The sequence below is a fragment of the Cryptomeria japonica genome, chromosome 5, assembly GCF_030272615.1.
Source record: "Cryptomeria japonica chromosome 5, Sugi_1.0, whole genome shotgun sequence".
Lineage (NCBI taxonomy): Eukaryota > Viridiplantae > Streptophyta > Pinopsida > Cupressales > Cupressaceae > Cryptomeria > Cryptomeria japonica.
Genome location: NC_081409.1, coordinates 362376319 through 362392399, shown reverse-complemented (window position 1 = coordinate 362392399; position 16081 = coordinate 362376319).

The window sequence follows — 16081 nt, the reverse complement described above, 5'->3', positions numbered from 1 at the left end:
CACTTGATTGATATTACTAAAGAATTTAATCCTTGATTGAATGGAAGAAGCATTTTCAAGTTTTTAGAGGCATACAAGTCAAGCTACTATAGTGCATCCATTAAATTGTAGCCCCACTGCACTTCAGAAGTTAGGACTACATTCCATGGAATTTTTCCATGTTACCTCATTTTCTACCTTATTTATTTTGTTCTTTAGAGTTTGAAATATTTATATCATATTTTTACTTATCTAAGTGATGCTTTGTTCTTCTGCTTAATAATCTTGTTAAATACTTTATAGTTCAACTCAAAGGAAATTGCTTGTATTTAGTTTCTTCTCCTTACTTAGGTTATGGTGGCATCAAGTGCAGATAGCATTCATGATTGTAGATTTATTTAACTTTATATTTTATGCACTTTTAGTATACTAATATAGATTATTGATATGTAGCATCTTTTCTCAAGTATTAACATTGTAGAAAGCTAATAAAGTAAGATAGAAAAGAGAAGCATGTTTAGTAGTGTGCTACCAGCATTTCATGACCAAAAAACATCACCAACATCAGAGTTGATGGGGAGTTTCCAGACATTGAAGAGTGATCTACCACAAAAACAAACATTTCCTACATTGTAACAATGATTTCCATGTATCACACAGATGTTTTAAACATAGAACAAATCTCATTTTTTTGGCAAAAGGCAGGGACTCTAGTTCTATCACAACTCTTGTTTTAAAATTAGTTCAACTAATAGTTGCAGATAATTAAAATTCTTGAACAAAATTTTTTAGTCTATTTTTAATTTTAATTTTAAATAATTTAAAAATAACATTTTTCTTTTTTCTAGTAAGTGAATTAATTTTTTTCAAAAAAATCACAACTTTTACATTTAATTCAATAAAATATTATTATAACTGACATCATTACTATATGAAGCAATAACTTCCTTCTAACAACATAATCTATGACGGAAATTTTTAGTCTATTTTTAATTTTTATTTTAAATAATTTAAAAATAACATTTTTTCTTTTCTCCTATTAGTTACAGTAAGTGAAATTTATTTTTTTCAAGAAAATCACAACCTTTACATTTAATTCAAATAAAATATTATTATAAAGTTGACATCATTATTGTATGAAGCAAAAACTTCCTTCTAACAACATAGTTTGTGACTACTTACGGAAAAGACTTTATAGCAAGCAACACAACAATATCACAATAGTTGGTGAGTATCTCGCATGCAACAAGAAAATACATGACTGAAATAAATAATATTTTGGCAGATGAAAGGGTCAATAAGGAGAGTGGACATGTTCATAGTAGTTTGCTAATCCCTATAATTCACAAGGCTTTGAGTACATGTAAAAGGAATTGTAATAGTAAGAGGATCGCAAATACTTTCTCGACAAACCCGCATGGTATGATTAAGAGTGTAAGGTAGCCAAGAGATCTTTAAAAGGGAAAGATTTGAGCAAAGAAAATAAGAAGTATGCAAAATTGGTTCAAGCAAAAAAAGAAGGATATGTAAATAAAAGAAGGAAGGAGTTAATCTCTCTTGGAAAACACAATCCCAAATATTTTTGGAAGGAACTACAAAAAAGGAGAAAACAAACTAAGAACAGTATTATAGATGCTCAATGGCTAGAATATGCAAAGCTTATTTATGAATGAATACATGAGAAGAACTTCCCTCCCATAGTGAGCTCATCGATGGAGCTATTCACAGTGGATGATATCAAACAGGGAATAAACAATTTAGCAAATGGTAAGGCTAGTGATATTGATGGGCTTCAACCCAAATTTTTAAAATAGGGAGTTTAGCTTCTCACTCCTCACATAAATGGAATCCTCAATAGTGTCATTTGAGATGGTTTTCTAATCGATTGCACAACTAGTGTAGTTATTCCCCTCTTTAAAAGTGGGGATATCAATAACCCATCTAACTACCAAACTATTATGGTCAGCCCCCTTCTTGGAAAACTTTTTGCGAGCATGGTGGAACATAGAATCAGTAGTTGGGTAGAACGTGAAGGAAAAAGAGAAAAAGGCCAAGCTGGTTTTAGGCCTAGACATCCCACCATTGATAATTGCATCACCCTTCAACATTCGATAGAAAAAATATGGGGCAATCAAGGGGATGAAGAATATTGTTGTTTTGTAGACTTTAAGAAAGCCTTTGATATGGTGCCTAGAGATAAGCTATGGAACAAAATGGAAGAATTGGGTATCCCTGACATGTATAGAGCAACAGTGAATAGACTATATGAGAAATTCAGAGCTAAAATAAAAAATAGTGAAGGAATGTCTTAATGTTTCAGTAGTGACATTGGCATTAAGTAGAGATGCCCTCTATCCCCCACTTTATTTGGTTTATACATTGATAAATTAGAATCATGGTTAAACAAAACAGATGGAGAAGGTGTCCAACTTGTAGGCTATATGGTGAAATTACTTTTATATGTTGATGATCTTATCCTAATTTCTAAAATAGCTCATGGATTAAGAGATCATTTAAGGGCCTTAGAGCACTTTTGTCAAGAGGTAGGGATGTAGGTGAACATTACCAAAAACAAAATCATGATTTTCTCTTTAAAGAGGAAAGAAAAAAAAATTACCTTCCTTTTTGAAGGTAGTCTATTGGAAATTCTGAAAGAATACAAATATCTTGGGATTGACTTCCACTATAAGCTCAGTTGGGAGACTTGTAGAGTGGAAAGGATACAAGGGGGATGAAAAGCATCATGCCTACTCCAAAATAGGTGCAGAAAAGTTGAACTATGGGATTGGAAAACCAAGAGAACTCTTTTCAGTTTGTTGGTTATGCCGGTTGTCCTCTATGGTTTCAAAGTTTGGAGAGGCAACATGTCAAAATTTATGGATGTAGACAATTAGAGAGAATTCAGAAACACCTAATCACAATAATCTCAAAGTTAAAATATCAATACCATATGAAATCCTTTTAGCGGTTCAATGGGTACTTTTCCATTGGAGGCATCAATGATAACTTGGTGAATAAGTTATCTATAGAAGGTTGAAAACATGGATAACCAACGGTGGCCCAAAATTACGATGGAAGAGGGTCTTGACCATAGGAAGAAAACTTGGATGAAACAAAACAAAACGTGGTTGAGCAAGTGGAACATCAAGTTGCACGAATGTCCTAATACCAACGAGGAAATAAAAAATTGTTTCATAGAAAAGTTTCAAAATACCACATGGACTAACTACATTGGATGTAAAAAGGTGTATTACATCAAAGAGTTTAACACAACTTGGGAATACAGAGAGAAAGCATATTTAAGGGTAGTTATTAAAGGGAAAGCAAGGCTATTAGTGGCACAATTGAGGACCGGTTTGCATCATCTCAGGTGCAAAACAGGTAGGTGGAAAAGGCCCAAAGAGGTATAGGAAGAGAGAACTTGCTTGTTCTGCAGGATGAGTACAATTGAGACATAATGGCACTTTCTCATTGAGCGCATAGCATATGATGATATATGTTCTTGACATGAGATCATCTTGAAGGCTGGCAACATGCACAATTTATTTGATGAGGATAAAATCGACCAGATTGCTAGATTTATAGTCAAGATACATAGTAGGAGATCAAACATTGAAAGGAATATGTGGATAGTTTAGGGTTGTGAATCCTTGGTCCCATTGACTGATTAGTCTCATGGATGTTGGTAAAATAATTCATTTCATTCATTTAGTCCACCAAATAGTGGTAAATTTGCTCATAAACTTCAAAAAGTTGCATGACCTCAAACATCTAAATGGCATGTCAGTTGAATGGCCTCCTAGTTTAATATTCCACAAACATATATATTTAAAAATGTAAAGGAATAATTTTGAAAAAGACATTTAGCTAGAAAATTATTTCAAATAATTTAAATGTAATGTTTAGATTGTTTCTGCGTGGATTTTTTATTTGTGGTAGTTTTTTTTTTTTAAAAATAATATTTTATCAAAAGAATAGATTATTTTGTCATTTTTTTAATATCTCATGACTTTTATTTCATGATGATATTGCAGAAAAGATTATATTATGTATATTTTTAATGACAGATAATTAACACAAGTACACACTTATCTTAAACAGATCTTTGTAAAAAAGTACATTATTTAAATTAGCTATTTTAGTTGTAATAGATACATTAAGATACTTGAAAAAAAATAAAGGTAAAACAAAAAAATTAAATAAATTATATTCAATTTTGAATTTAAATGGAATATTGTTTAGGGTTTTCCTATTAAGTTGGTAGCATTTAAATTTTTTTCAAACATTTACACAAATTATTTACAATGGTGAGACACATACAAATTATTTAAAATATTCCAATCAACACATACATTATCTATCCATCATTGATTGCAAAACTATGTACATCTATCCATATCCATAAAACATTTAAAAAAAATATACAATTAAATTTTAATTTTTTTTATAAAGTTCAACATAAATATAACTTCTCACACATATTACGCAACTCATCTTATCTAACCACCTTTCATATACTTAATATAAAATATAAATTTTACTTATTAATTTTTTTTTTACCTTGATCTCTCCTTCTACCTCTTCATCTCTATTTGCCAATATTTTTATCTCTATCTCTCTATTTTTATCTCTACATCTACCTCTATCTATTTCTCTTCCTCTTCTTCTAGCCCTCTATCTTCATCTCTACTTTTATCTACTCTAAACCAACCAAACTAATGTGACCCTTTGCATCTCTTGTTACTTTTTGTTTTAAATTACTAAGTTTTATACTATGATTTTAAAATATAATTTTTTATCTTTTGATGATTCTTAAAATTAATTTCATTAAAAAATATTTTTTAATAATAATTTAATCTTTGAAAAATTAATTTAATAATCTATTTTTCATTTAATTATTTTGTATACATGTCATTATTATTATTTCATAATATATTTTTATCTTAAGTTTTCAAATTTTTAAAACTAATTTCATAAAAAATCATAATTTTAAATTTTTTTTTGATAAAAGTGGATTTACCACTAAATTATATTAATATTTTAATTTTTTGCATAGTGTCTGGTTCAACGAGCACTGGAGGGAAAGAGTTAGTAAGAAAACCCTCCAGTATTGCTCCAAAAAAACTTAAGGCCTACCTACCCATTACAAAGAGGCCTCTTGGGCATAATCCAAAATACCCCTCCCCATATTACATAGTGTCGTGCTTGTGAAGTGTGATACCTGCAGCTGCAACACAAACACTCAATAGATCATTACAAGCATGGTTAGTAAATTTAAAACAAAGAAAGATAAAACCATGGCAAAGAGATCTATCGCCTCCTAAGAGATGCGAGTGTGGATTTGCTCTCAGATCTGGATAAGCAAATTCTAGTGACTTGACTACACCTAGATGGAGGATTTGAAATGATAATGATGCAATTAAGCTAGAAAAGAGAATAATTAGGCTACATGATTCAACAATTATGTTAGAAAATGATCAAATTAAGCTAGATCTAAGATGCAATTGTCTATAATAACAATGCTCAAATGATATGCTAAGAGATATTATGCCTATAGTAACAATGCCTAAAATGCAAATGAGATGGGATCCTTATTGCTCCAAAATGGGGGATATTTATAGGATTTCCAAGGCCAGGGGTGAGGTGGTAGGAATCAACAGTCAAGATTGAGTCTGAAGATATCAATGGTGAAATTGGAAGAGGTTGGAAAAGAGGTTGGAGGAAAGGGGACATTTGTCATCTCTATGGTGACAAGTGTCAAGGGGCTTCCAAGAGAGGGACATGTGGCCGAAGAATGCCATGTGTCTCAAGGGGAGAGTATCCACACCATAGGAGGTTAGGATAAGGAGGTTAGGATGTGCAAGCTAAGATAGGTTTAAGCAAAGGTTAGGTGGTTAGAAGTTAGGAGACATGTGGGTAATTTGAATTTAAAAATTCAAATAATAGGAAAAGACTAATTAACTTTCAACAACTCATAAATTGATTTGTTTTAATTAATTAGAAGATTAGAAGAAATGAATTTAAATGGGGAGGGATTAATTAATTAGAATTAATTAATCAAAGGGGGTTATTGAAATGAACCTATTAAATAAATCCTTAGATTTATTAATAAGTAGATGAGTGGAAGAATTTAATCAAATTGCTAATAAATTCAATTAAATTGGGGAGGGGGATTAATTAAATAATTGCTTATTCAATTAATTATCTTCAGACCATTTTTAGGTGTATACACATAGCACTTTCAATTGATACAAAAGAGGATGCCATAAAAGACATACAAAAAGATATCAAATGCATAATCATCCTTTCAGCTCACTGTGAAGAACACCGCAACAATGGAATAGAAGAACAACTACCAATTACAAACTTACAACAACAAAAAATTGAACATCCTCGAACCACCCCTAGCTACACAGAATAATTCTCCAATCCATTTAGAAGCATAAAACTCAAGAAAAGAAATGAAACCACTGTAAGTGAGCATGCCATAATGAAAACTGTGATCAGACAGAGAATAAACCAAATAAGAAGGAGAACAGGATGCTGAAACCTCGATGGAATCAACAAGAGGCCAAGCCAAAAGATTGACCATAAGAAGAACCAAGCAAACAAAAGAAAAACAAGAAACCACTACATATATCACAACACCTGCAGTTTCCAAGATCCAAAACTCAACCACCACCTTCCAAGCCTCAAGAAAATCATCTGAATGAAGCATATTACACTCCCACCCAAAATCCTCATCTTAGAATGAATGAGAATGACAACCCCCAGAAGGAAAGAAACACCAAGATGAAGGAATGCTAAGATCAAAGATATAACAAACTCATATATATCTCAAACCAAATGAAAGAAGACATCATAATAAATATAACTTGAACCGATGCTCAAAATCTCACAGAAGCTAAGATAAACAACTCACACAATCATAATTACCAAGCCAATGATCCAAAGAAATGATCAGTAGCTGAGATAAAGAGCACACACATTCATAATTAACAAAACCAATCTCCCAAGATACGATCCACAATAATAAGTAAGGCCAATGAACAATAATGATTGCAGCAATACCGAATGGAAAAAAAAAATAGATCACACATGATAAGAAATCAAATAACAATAAGCAACCAGAGAAACCCGATCCAAATGTTAAAGGAATCATGAAAGAGATACCACACAGATAAACTCCATCAAAACCACCTTTTATAGAGAAAACACTTGGTATGTATGACATCAACAAAAATGTTACCACAAGATAAACAAGTGGACAATACCCTTCCTAATGTAACACATACAAGTATATCCACAACAAAAAGGGTGCATGACAAAAGTATCAGAGCATCAACTTTCTGAAAGGACACCACTAATCCTAATGATTAAACCAAATTGTCCAAGCTCCGATTTCACACCTACAAGACTAAGAAAACACATGCCAAACCTATTCAAAAATGAAAAGCACCCCCTAGCCCATGAATCAACATAATAAGAAAGAAATGTCGACCAAACAAAGCTAGTATAAAATGCTTATGCAAGAAGAGGGAATATCTATGGGGGATACCTCCAAATACTCCAAGCACTCGACTGCTGCCTTGTTAGCAAGAAAATCAGCAATACAATTAATTTCCCTATAACAATGAGAGATAGTAAAGGAACTAAAAAACTTTAATTGAGCAAGAATTCGATCTAAAAGGTATTGTAATTGCTAGGAGGCACATTTCTTATTGGAAACCAAATGAAAAACCGCCATAAAATTCCCTTCAATTACAATATCCTTAATGTTCAAAGAAATAGCTAAATCCAGACCAAATAATAAAGCATAGTTTTTTGCAGAATTGTTAGAACCAAAACCAATATATTTTACAAGCAGCCTTGACAATTTTAGAATTATGATAAAAAATGACAGCTCCAATCCCAAATTTTCCCGGGTTGCCCTTGGCAGCCCCATGAAAATTTAATTTGAAAGAGAAATGCGGAGGAGGGTACCATTTAGCAAGCCTACGCTTGACAACAAAAGATAAACCTAATGATACAAGCCCATGAGAGGGAATGACTCGAAGAGCCTCCAATTCCATGTCACCCAATTATCCCAATGAGAAAAGGAACACAAATGATCCAAATTTTTATAAATAAAGGAGAGCACCACTTCAGAAATGGAAGATTGAATCCTGCCTATTACATCCACCAAGGAAGTAGATTTGTGTTTGAAAATCCTTTAATTCCTCTCAAGCTAGATATTCCAAATAACAATAAACAGAGCAACAATCTAGACACAGGAATAGAATGAAGTTGAATACAACAAAAGGCCAAGCCATGAATTGAGTTAATAAATTAGGATAAATATTAGATGTCCATCCAAGATTACCAAACAACCAATACCATCAATCTAAAGCAAAAGGACAATGTTAAAACACATGATCCAAAGATTCCATGAAGAAGTGATGCATTGTCTGGGATGTTATATCACTTTCTTGGTTTTTACTCAAAAAGGGTCTCCACTTGGTATCACCCAATGGACCAATGTCTTTAACCTTCTCAAGGTTTCTAGATCTTTCCCTAGATCCTTCCCAAGGATCTCTTCAGTCAGGACAACTCACAATTGACAAGGAGTCTCCTACCCCTAAGGTTACAACCCTTCAACCACGGACACCTAACGACCCCAAACCCCAAGCAACAAGATCTTTACACAAAAGTGGAAACTAACCTATGTGAGTGTTTAAACATGTGTTATATGGCTTTTTCACTAATCTTGACCCCTTAGATGAGAGCTTACTAGCCCTTTGTATCTTTTCCCCTTTTGGACCTAGAAAATAGGGCTACAAGCAATTAGCCCTCCATTTTGAATTTTCTTGATTTCTCTCACAACCTACCTAAACAACCCCTTGAATAAATTTGATATTCAAATACCCTTTTTTAGCATTCTACAAGATTTTAAACTTATGCATCTAGGTTTTGAGTATAGATGGTCAAACCCTACTGACCCTATTTAGCCTCTTCTAACCGATATTGGGGTTTAAGCTCTCAAAAGCTTCACCAGTCACAAAGGAATGAAAGGATAACACTTTCCAAGGGTCTGCACTTGTTCAAGGGTCCTTCTTATGCCAAGTTTGACCATCCTTCAATTTGTTGTTCAAGTTTCCACCCTCTTTTCCTACTACATAGGCTTGCCATGAGCGATCTCAAGCCTAGGGTATCATCTTAGGAAAGAAAAATGACACTTCCTATCTCCAAAACCACTAGGAACATCTAGTATACATGAAAAAACAGCATCCTCCCAGGTTTCAGATTGATCCCATAGAGAGAGATGTGTTGGCATTTTTGATGATTATGTTGTGATTGTCATTGATGGACATGCACTTTCTATGAGATCACTTTTTGTATGTATGAGTTATGCTCAACCAGTATTTGTTTCAAACTGGTATTATGTTATAGTCTTTAGACTATCGATGTCTTGCAAAAAGTGTTTACCAATCTCAAGTGGCATGAGGACCTCAAGCGGTTTGAGGATCTCGAGTGGAACGGAGCAAAGAAACTATAAGCGACAGTTATGATTTTCCCAGTCTTCATTTCTGCCAACCGGTAATTTGTTTAAAAGTTAAACCGGTATTACTCTAAGTGACCAACCGGTAATCTGTTAAACCGGTATTACTCTAAGTTACCAACCTATAATCAGTAAAGTTGTGTAAACCGGTAATACTCTGTGATGAGTTACCAACCGGTATATCTTTGTGATGAGTTACCATCCACCGACACTTTGACGGTGATTTTGTGTCGTGTTACCAAATGTGTCTAGATACAATGAACCTAGTAACTTGCAATGTAATCCTATTGGACTGACATGAAATCAGATTCCTTTTAAGGACATCATGTATAGGGTTTTAGTGTGTGTGTAGTTGTTAGGGTTTGTGGTGGTTGATGAGTTCATGTATGTGCGATCTTAACAAAAAAGATCAAGTCTGTGTGCTGTAATAGAGTGTGGATTTACTGAAGACTGAAGTAATGCTGAAATGCATTAGCAATGAGCTATCGTGGATCTAACCAAGCAGACTGTGCTATTTGCTAGATCATTCACTTGTTGATTACTCACATCTTTGACAAGTTAGAAACCCTTAACCGGGTAGGCCCAGAAAAGCCTTTGTAAAACCTCTAACAAGGTGATTCACATCCTGGATCTAAAATCCTCTCACAAGGTACTCTTTAATCAGACTTATCTCCTAATAGAGATTGAGATTCCTAGCAGGATCTGTTCTGGTAAAGAACATTGTATGACCTTAACCAATCTGACCTTAACCAGTCTGGTTACTATTCTGCAGATAGTTACTTGTGAGTTTCATCTCACCGTGGTTTTTCCCATTTGGGTTTCCACGTCAAAATCTCTTGTGTTATGGTGATTGTGCTTCTGTGGATGAATGCCTTACTTGCTATTTGGTTTGCATTTGTGTTAACTAGTTTGTTAGTTAAACTGTTATACCGGTTTACTGCTAGACTGATAAAGTGTTTGAGTTCAATAATATTTGGTATACTAATTCAGCCCCCCATCTTAGCATTCATCAATTGGTATCAGAGCCAACCTTTCTATAAGTCTAACCACTTGGAAAGAGATATGGGGAATACACTGTGAGGGGAATTACTCATCAGCTCACTCAAACTGAGAAAGCCTATGATGAACTTAAAGTCAAATATAAGGCCTCTCAGGCAAAAAGAAGAGAGCATGCTGAAAAACTGATGGAGCTAACTAAAAACAATTCTTCTGATGAAACAGACATGGAAGCCCTAGTTCAAGAAGTTGAAAAACTGAATGAGTCCAATGCCAACCTAAGAAAGGAACTTGAAGGACTAACTATCAGAATGTGTCAAGAGCTTGAGAACCAGAGGAAAGCTGAAGATCTGGTAAAAGACAAAGATCATGAGATCTCCAAGATGAAGCAAGAGATCAGTGCACTTACCGCTCATCTTCATGAAAATAAAATGGAAAAGGAAGAAATACAAGGTGAACTACACATGGTTGTTTATGAGAATGCAACCATGAAGGAATCCAATGCTGCTATTACCAAAGAGCTTACTGAGTCAAAGGAAATACTTGCCAAATTCAATAAGAGCACTGTCAAGCTACAGAAGAAGCTTGAATCAGCTAAATTGGTAAAGAATACCAATGGACTTGGTTTCTTTGAATATGAGGAAGGTGAGACCTCTGGAACAAAAGATGGAGCATCAAAGAAACAACTGGTACCAAAGGATAAAGGTAAGCAAAAGTTCAAACCTGTTTGCTTTAATTGTCTCAAGGAATGACACACTACTAATGTATGTAGAAGTAAGGCTTACAATAACTTTCCTTATTTTCTAAATGATAAGCCTAGACCCAATAGATTCAATGGTAAGTGTTATGCATGCAACAAGTTTGGGCATAGAGCATTTGAATGCAGGTCTGTCATGCACAATACCAGAAGGTATCCTCAAAGGAGTAAAGGAACTTTTTCTGAACCCTCTGGTAACCGGAACCCAAACCGGTTTAATACCTATAATTATCAGTCAAGAAGAAGTGGCTATCAAGCAGCAACTGGATGGAGAGCAACCTATTTGATCTATCATGGTAATGGTCACACTGCTACAACATGCAAAAGGAAGAATGGAAACATGAACAATGGACCTTGGAGAGGACCTGGAATGATTTGCTATCATTGCAACAAACCGGGTCATACAACAAGATTCTGGAGAACGAGAAATAGTATATCGGATGATATACCGGTAACTCTGGAAGGAAAGATAGATGTTGAAACCATTCAAGCGGATATGAAGAAAACCTGGAAGAAGAAGCTAGAAGAAGCGATTCAAGAAGAACCGGTTTCTGCACCTAGTGTGGAAGTCACTGAACTGACAAACTAAGCATCAGAAAAGCTTAGGGGGAGCAAACGGTGAAATATCTCGAACCCCCGATAAAAGACCTTAACCGGTAAGTGACACCTGTCAACTGGCAGAAGACCGAAAATGGTAAAAGGCAAATTAGGGTTTTGTAATGCCCTACCCTAGTCGGCCTTGTAAAAACCCGTTTGACCTTGGTTGACTTCCTATGTGGCATTCTTGAATGATTGATTAACTGTGATGTAATGTTTAGATTAGATAATATAAATAATTGTGCATACCTATTATTATGCTTTTGCATCGATTCTTGTGTAAATGTAATTATTCCCTAATTCTTGTTATAAATCTCAAGCTAATGCCTTCATTGAATATGTATATATATATATATATATATATATATATATATATATATATATATATATATATATATATATATGTATGCTTGCGTGACTCATGGTTGCAGGAGATGGTAGGTACTATACCGCCTAGGTGTGAGGTTCATCTCCATTGGGATTCACAGGGTTGAGTATACCTCCTTCATCCTTTGAATTCAAATTAGGTGGTCATAAAACTCTCGTCTTGCCTTAGCCATGATCAGGTGAGCATCGTGTGTGGTCCGTCGGGCTCCTTTTTCGTTTGGATTGCGTGTCGTGTGATTGGTGAATTTTCTTGGTTTGTGTGCCTTGCGTGTGGTAAATAGAGTATTCTATCCTAAGTATTTAATTCCAATTAATGTGTGGATGTACCCATTAGTAATTGAGAAATTTAAAATAGATAGGTTTCTTTTATATGATTAATCATTAATTTAAGAGATCACTTTATTTATAGTTGTAGCAAGCTTAAGTTTGTAATTTGAATTAATGTGTTCATTTACGCATTAGTAGTTGAGAAATCAAAATAAATAGGTTTATTTTAGGTTATTAATCATTAATTAAAAGGATCGCTTTATTCATGTTGTAGCGAATTTAATTTAATGATTAATTTTAAATAATGAATTTAATTAGTTTATGTGTTTTAAAAAAAAAGGAAATATTTAAAGTTATTTGAAATATAATTAATTTAACCACTTTTGCATTTTGGAAAAAGAAAGGGTAATTTTTATTATTTAAAGAAAATCATTTTTAAATTGTAAAGTTTGATATAGTGTAAAAGATTGATTTTGGAAATTAATTTAATTTAAATACTTTACCCTTGTCAATAGTTCGAAATATAAATGTTGGCTTAATTAATATTGAGAAATTAAAATTAAGATTAAATAAGAGAGAAGCATATTAATTAGAAAATCAAGTTAAATAAATATAATAGTTGAAAAGAATTATTATTTCTTTTTATATTAAAAGGGCTTAAATTTTGAAATTAGAAATTAGGTCAAAATTGGTTTCCATTTAACTTAGGTTGAAAAATATTTTGGGGATGGGAAATATTTGGAAAAGAAAAATATTTTGGGGATGGGAAAATTTTTGGAAAAGAAAAATATTTTGGAGAAAAAGATTGGGAATTTTGGGGCAAAAAAAAAAAAGATGGATTTCTACAGCTGCAGATTGGGGGCTCATCTTCAAATCCTACCAGGAATGCTTATTGAGGTAGGAATCTGTTTATCAGTTTGATTAAAATGTTTATTTAAAAATAAAAGGGGCTTGAATGTTCTCTTGCAATTTCAGTTTTTAAATTCTCCATTGATCATCCAAGAGTAGGATTCATAGTAGAAATTTGTTAAGAATTTGCTTATCATTGGATCTTTGTGTGAGAAACCAATTTTCTTATGCCCAATAAAAACGTGCTTAACTGGTTGGATATTCAATGATTTACCCTATTCCTTTTTGAATCCTTTAACATTCTGGGAAAAAAAAAAAAATGTCTGTGACTGAGACAAATCGAAAATGGGGGGGGTTTACGTTTTGCTTTTGGGTTGTATCGTTTATGCTTATTTCAAAAGAAAAATTAAATAATGTTAAAACTAGAAAATGATAATACAGTAAATAAAAAAAATAAAAAAATACATATATATATTTGGGGGTTTTCGGGGGGGGGGGTCGAAGCTCAATCCGCCCCTCCCCATGGCGCCATCTGCAGCACCCCCGGTTCCACACAGTGGGGGCCGAAGGGAACTGCGTCCTCCGTGGAGGCCGCAGCAACCCCCGGTTCCACTAAGTGGAGGCCAAAGGGGTTGCGACCCCCACGGCGGCCGCAGTAACCCCGACTCCACCGTGGGTGGAGGCCGAGGGCCTGTGTCCTCCATGGAGGCCATAGTTCCCTTTGGCTAGGGCATGACCACCCTAGGGTTTTGGCCACCCTCATTTATTTATTTTTTTCCTTCATTTAAATTTTTTTTTTTTAAATCTTCTCTCATGAAATATAATAATAAAAATATATTAAAATTAATATATTTGTTATTATTAAACAAAATTGATTTAGATAGACATTACTAGAATATAGAAATAATCAATGATGGATTAATATATATATTAAAATATATGACTAATTTAGATAATATCTAATTAGTATATATTTTTAATTTATATATTAACCATTGGTCCCAATATAGCAATGATTTCCATTGAATTAACAATTGTTGAATGTTGTATTTATTTTTATTTATTTAAGTTGGTAAATATTGGGACTCATATTTAGATGCCAATGAGTAAATTGAATGGTGAAATTAGTTTTAAAATGTATGCAAGGGAATCTTAAATTAGTTGGGAGATGATTTTCCCATTTCCTTATTCCCTTTTAATGTATTTTGTTCTTTATAGTAAAGGATAATTTTTGTGTTGTTAGAAAAGGGGCTAGAGTATTGTTGTAAAACCAACTTGTCATTGATGAATATCTAAGGATTAAATAACTTGTTTAGATGCTTAAATCAACATGAGAAAAGACTATATTTACCCGTTAATGCTTGTGCATATTTTAAATTTGTTAAATCACTATGTTTAAGTAGTAGCACGACCTTGATAGGTTGTTTGGACCCTGTCATCTGGTTGCTTGTGTTTTGGTCATAGTCGGTCGAGTCCCTAGTTAGAGTACCGACAGTCAAGAAGCCCTTGCAATTGCTTTCGATGTGTTCGGTTGGATCCACTTCAACAAGGGATCATTATGTAATTATTGTCCGAGGTGGTTGTGTTAAAGTGGTTGTGTTCGCCTAAAAGGTAGAGATGTAATTGACATGAAACTTATGTAATCTTAACTTAATTATTTGCCAGAGGGGTCTTGTGGTTGAGCAGACCCAGAGATGTAGCCCTTTAGGGGTGAACTCCGAGATCATATCTGTGTTATGCAATGCTTTTGTCTTTCATGTTTTATACTTAGAGCTAGCATGTATGGTTGCATTTTGTAAGTGTATAATGGGGATTTAATGGAGTTATTTCTTGATTGTATGAATAAAGTCCTCTTGTTAAATGTAGTAATTAGGGTCATAAAAGCTTGTTAATATGATTATGGAAAGTATTTTGATAATATTAATGAAAAGAAATAAGCATGGAAAGAAACTCTCTAGGTTACAACTATTGGATTAACTTGTCATAAAACTTGTAATTGGAATGTAATGAATGGATAACAAATATTGGATTACTGTCACAATATCTAAATTGAATTCTAATGGAAGAACCTCATTTGGGCATTTACCTTTTTATCTTAGTAAATGAACATCGTCATGTTAGCTATATTTCTCTAAATTGGATGAATTCATTTAGTTATTTACGTTTTATTCTAAACAAATAATCCTCACCAAATTAGTTGAATAATTGGACGAACTCAATTGGTTACCCATATTTTAACCTCTATAAATGAATTTCATCATAATAGCTATAATTGAACTAAAATGAGAGAACTCATTTAGTTGTTTATATCTTAATCTTAGCAAATGTATTTCTTCATATTAACTTTATTTAAACTAAAATGAGTGAACTCGTTAAGTTACCTATATCTTAACCCTAATGGATGATCTTCATTTGACTATTTACATTTTATCCTCTATAAATGAACTACGATTTATTAGTTGGATATGTTTAAGACCCAAAAGAAGGAATCCTCATTTTATTATTTATATTTTAATCCCTAATGATTAAATTTCAACTTAATAGCCATATTTTAACTATAAAGGATGATCTCATTTGGTTGGTTACTTTTAAACCCGAATGAATGAACTTCGTTATATTAGTTTCATTGTATCAAAAATGGACGGACTCGCCAAGTTAACCATACTTAAATCTTAATGGGTGAATTCTTAAGTTGCCTATGTTTAAAAAAT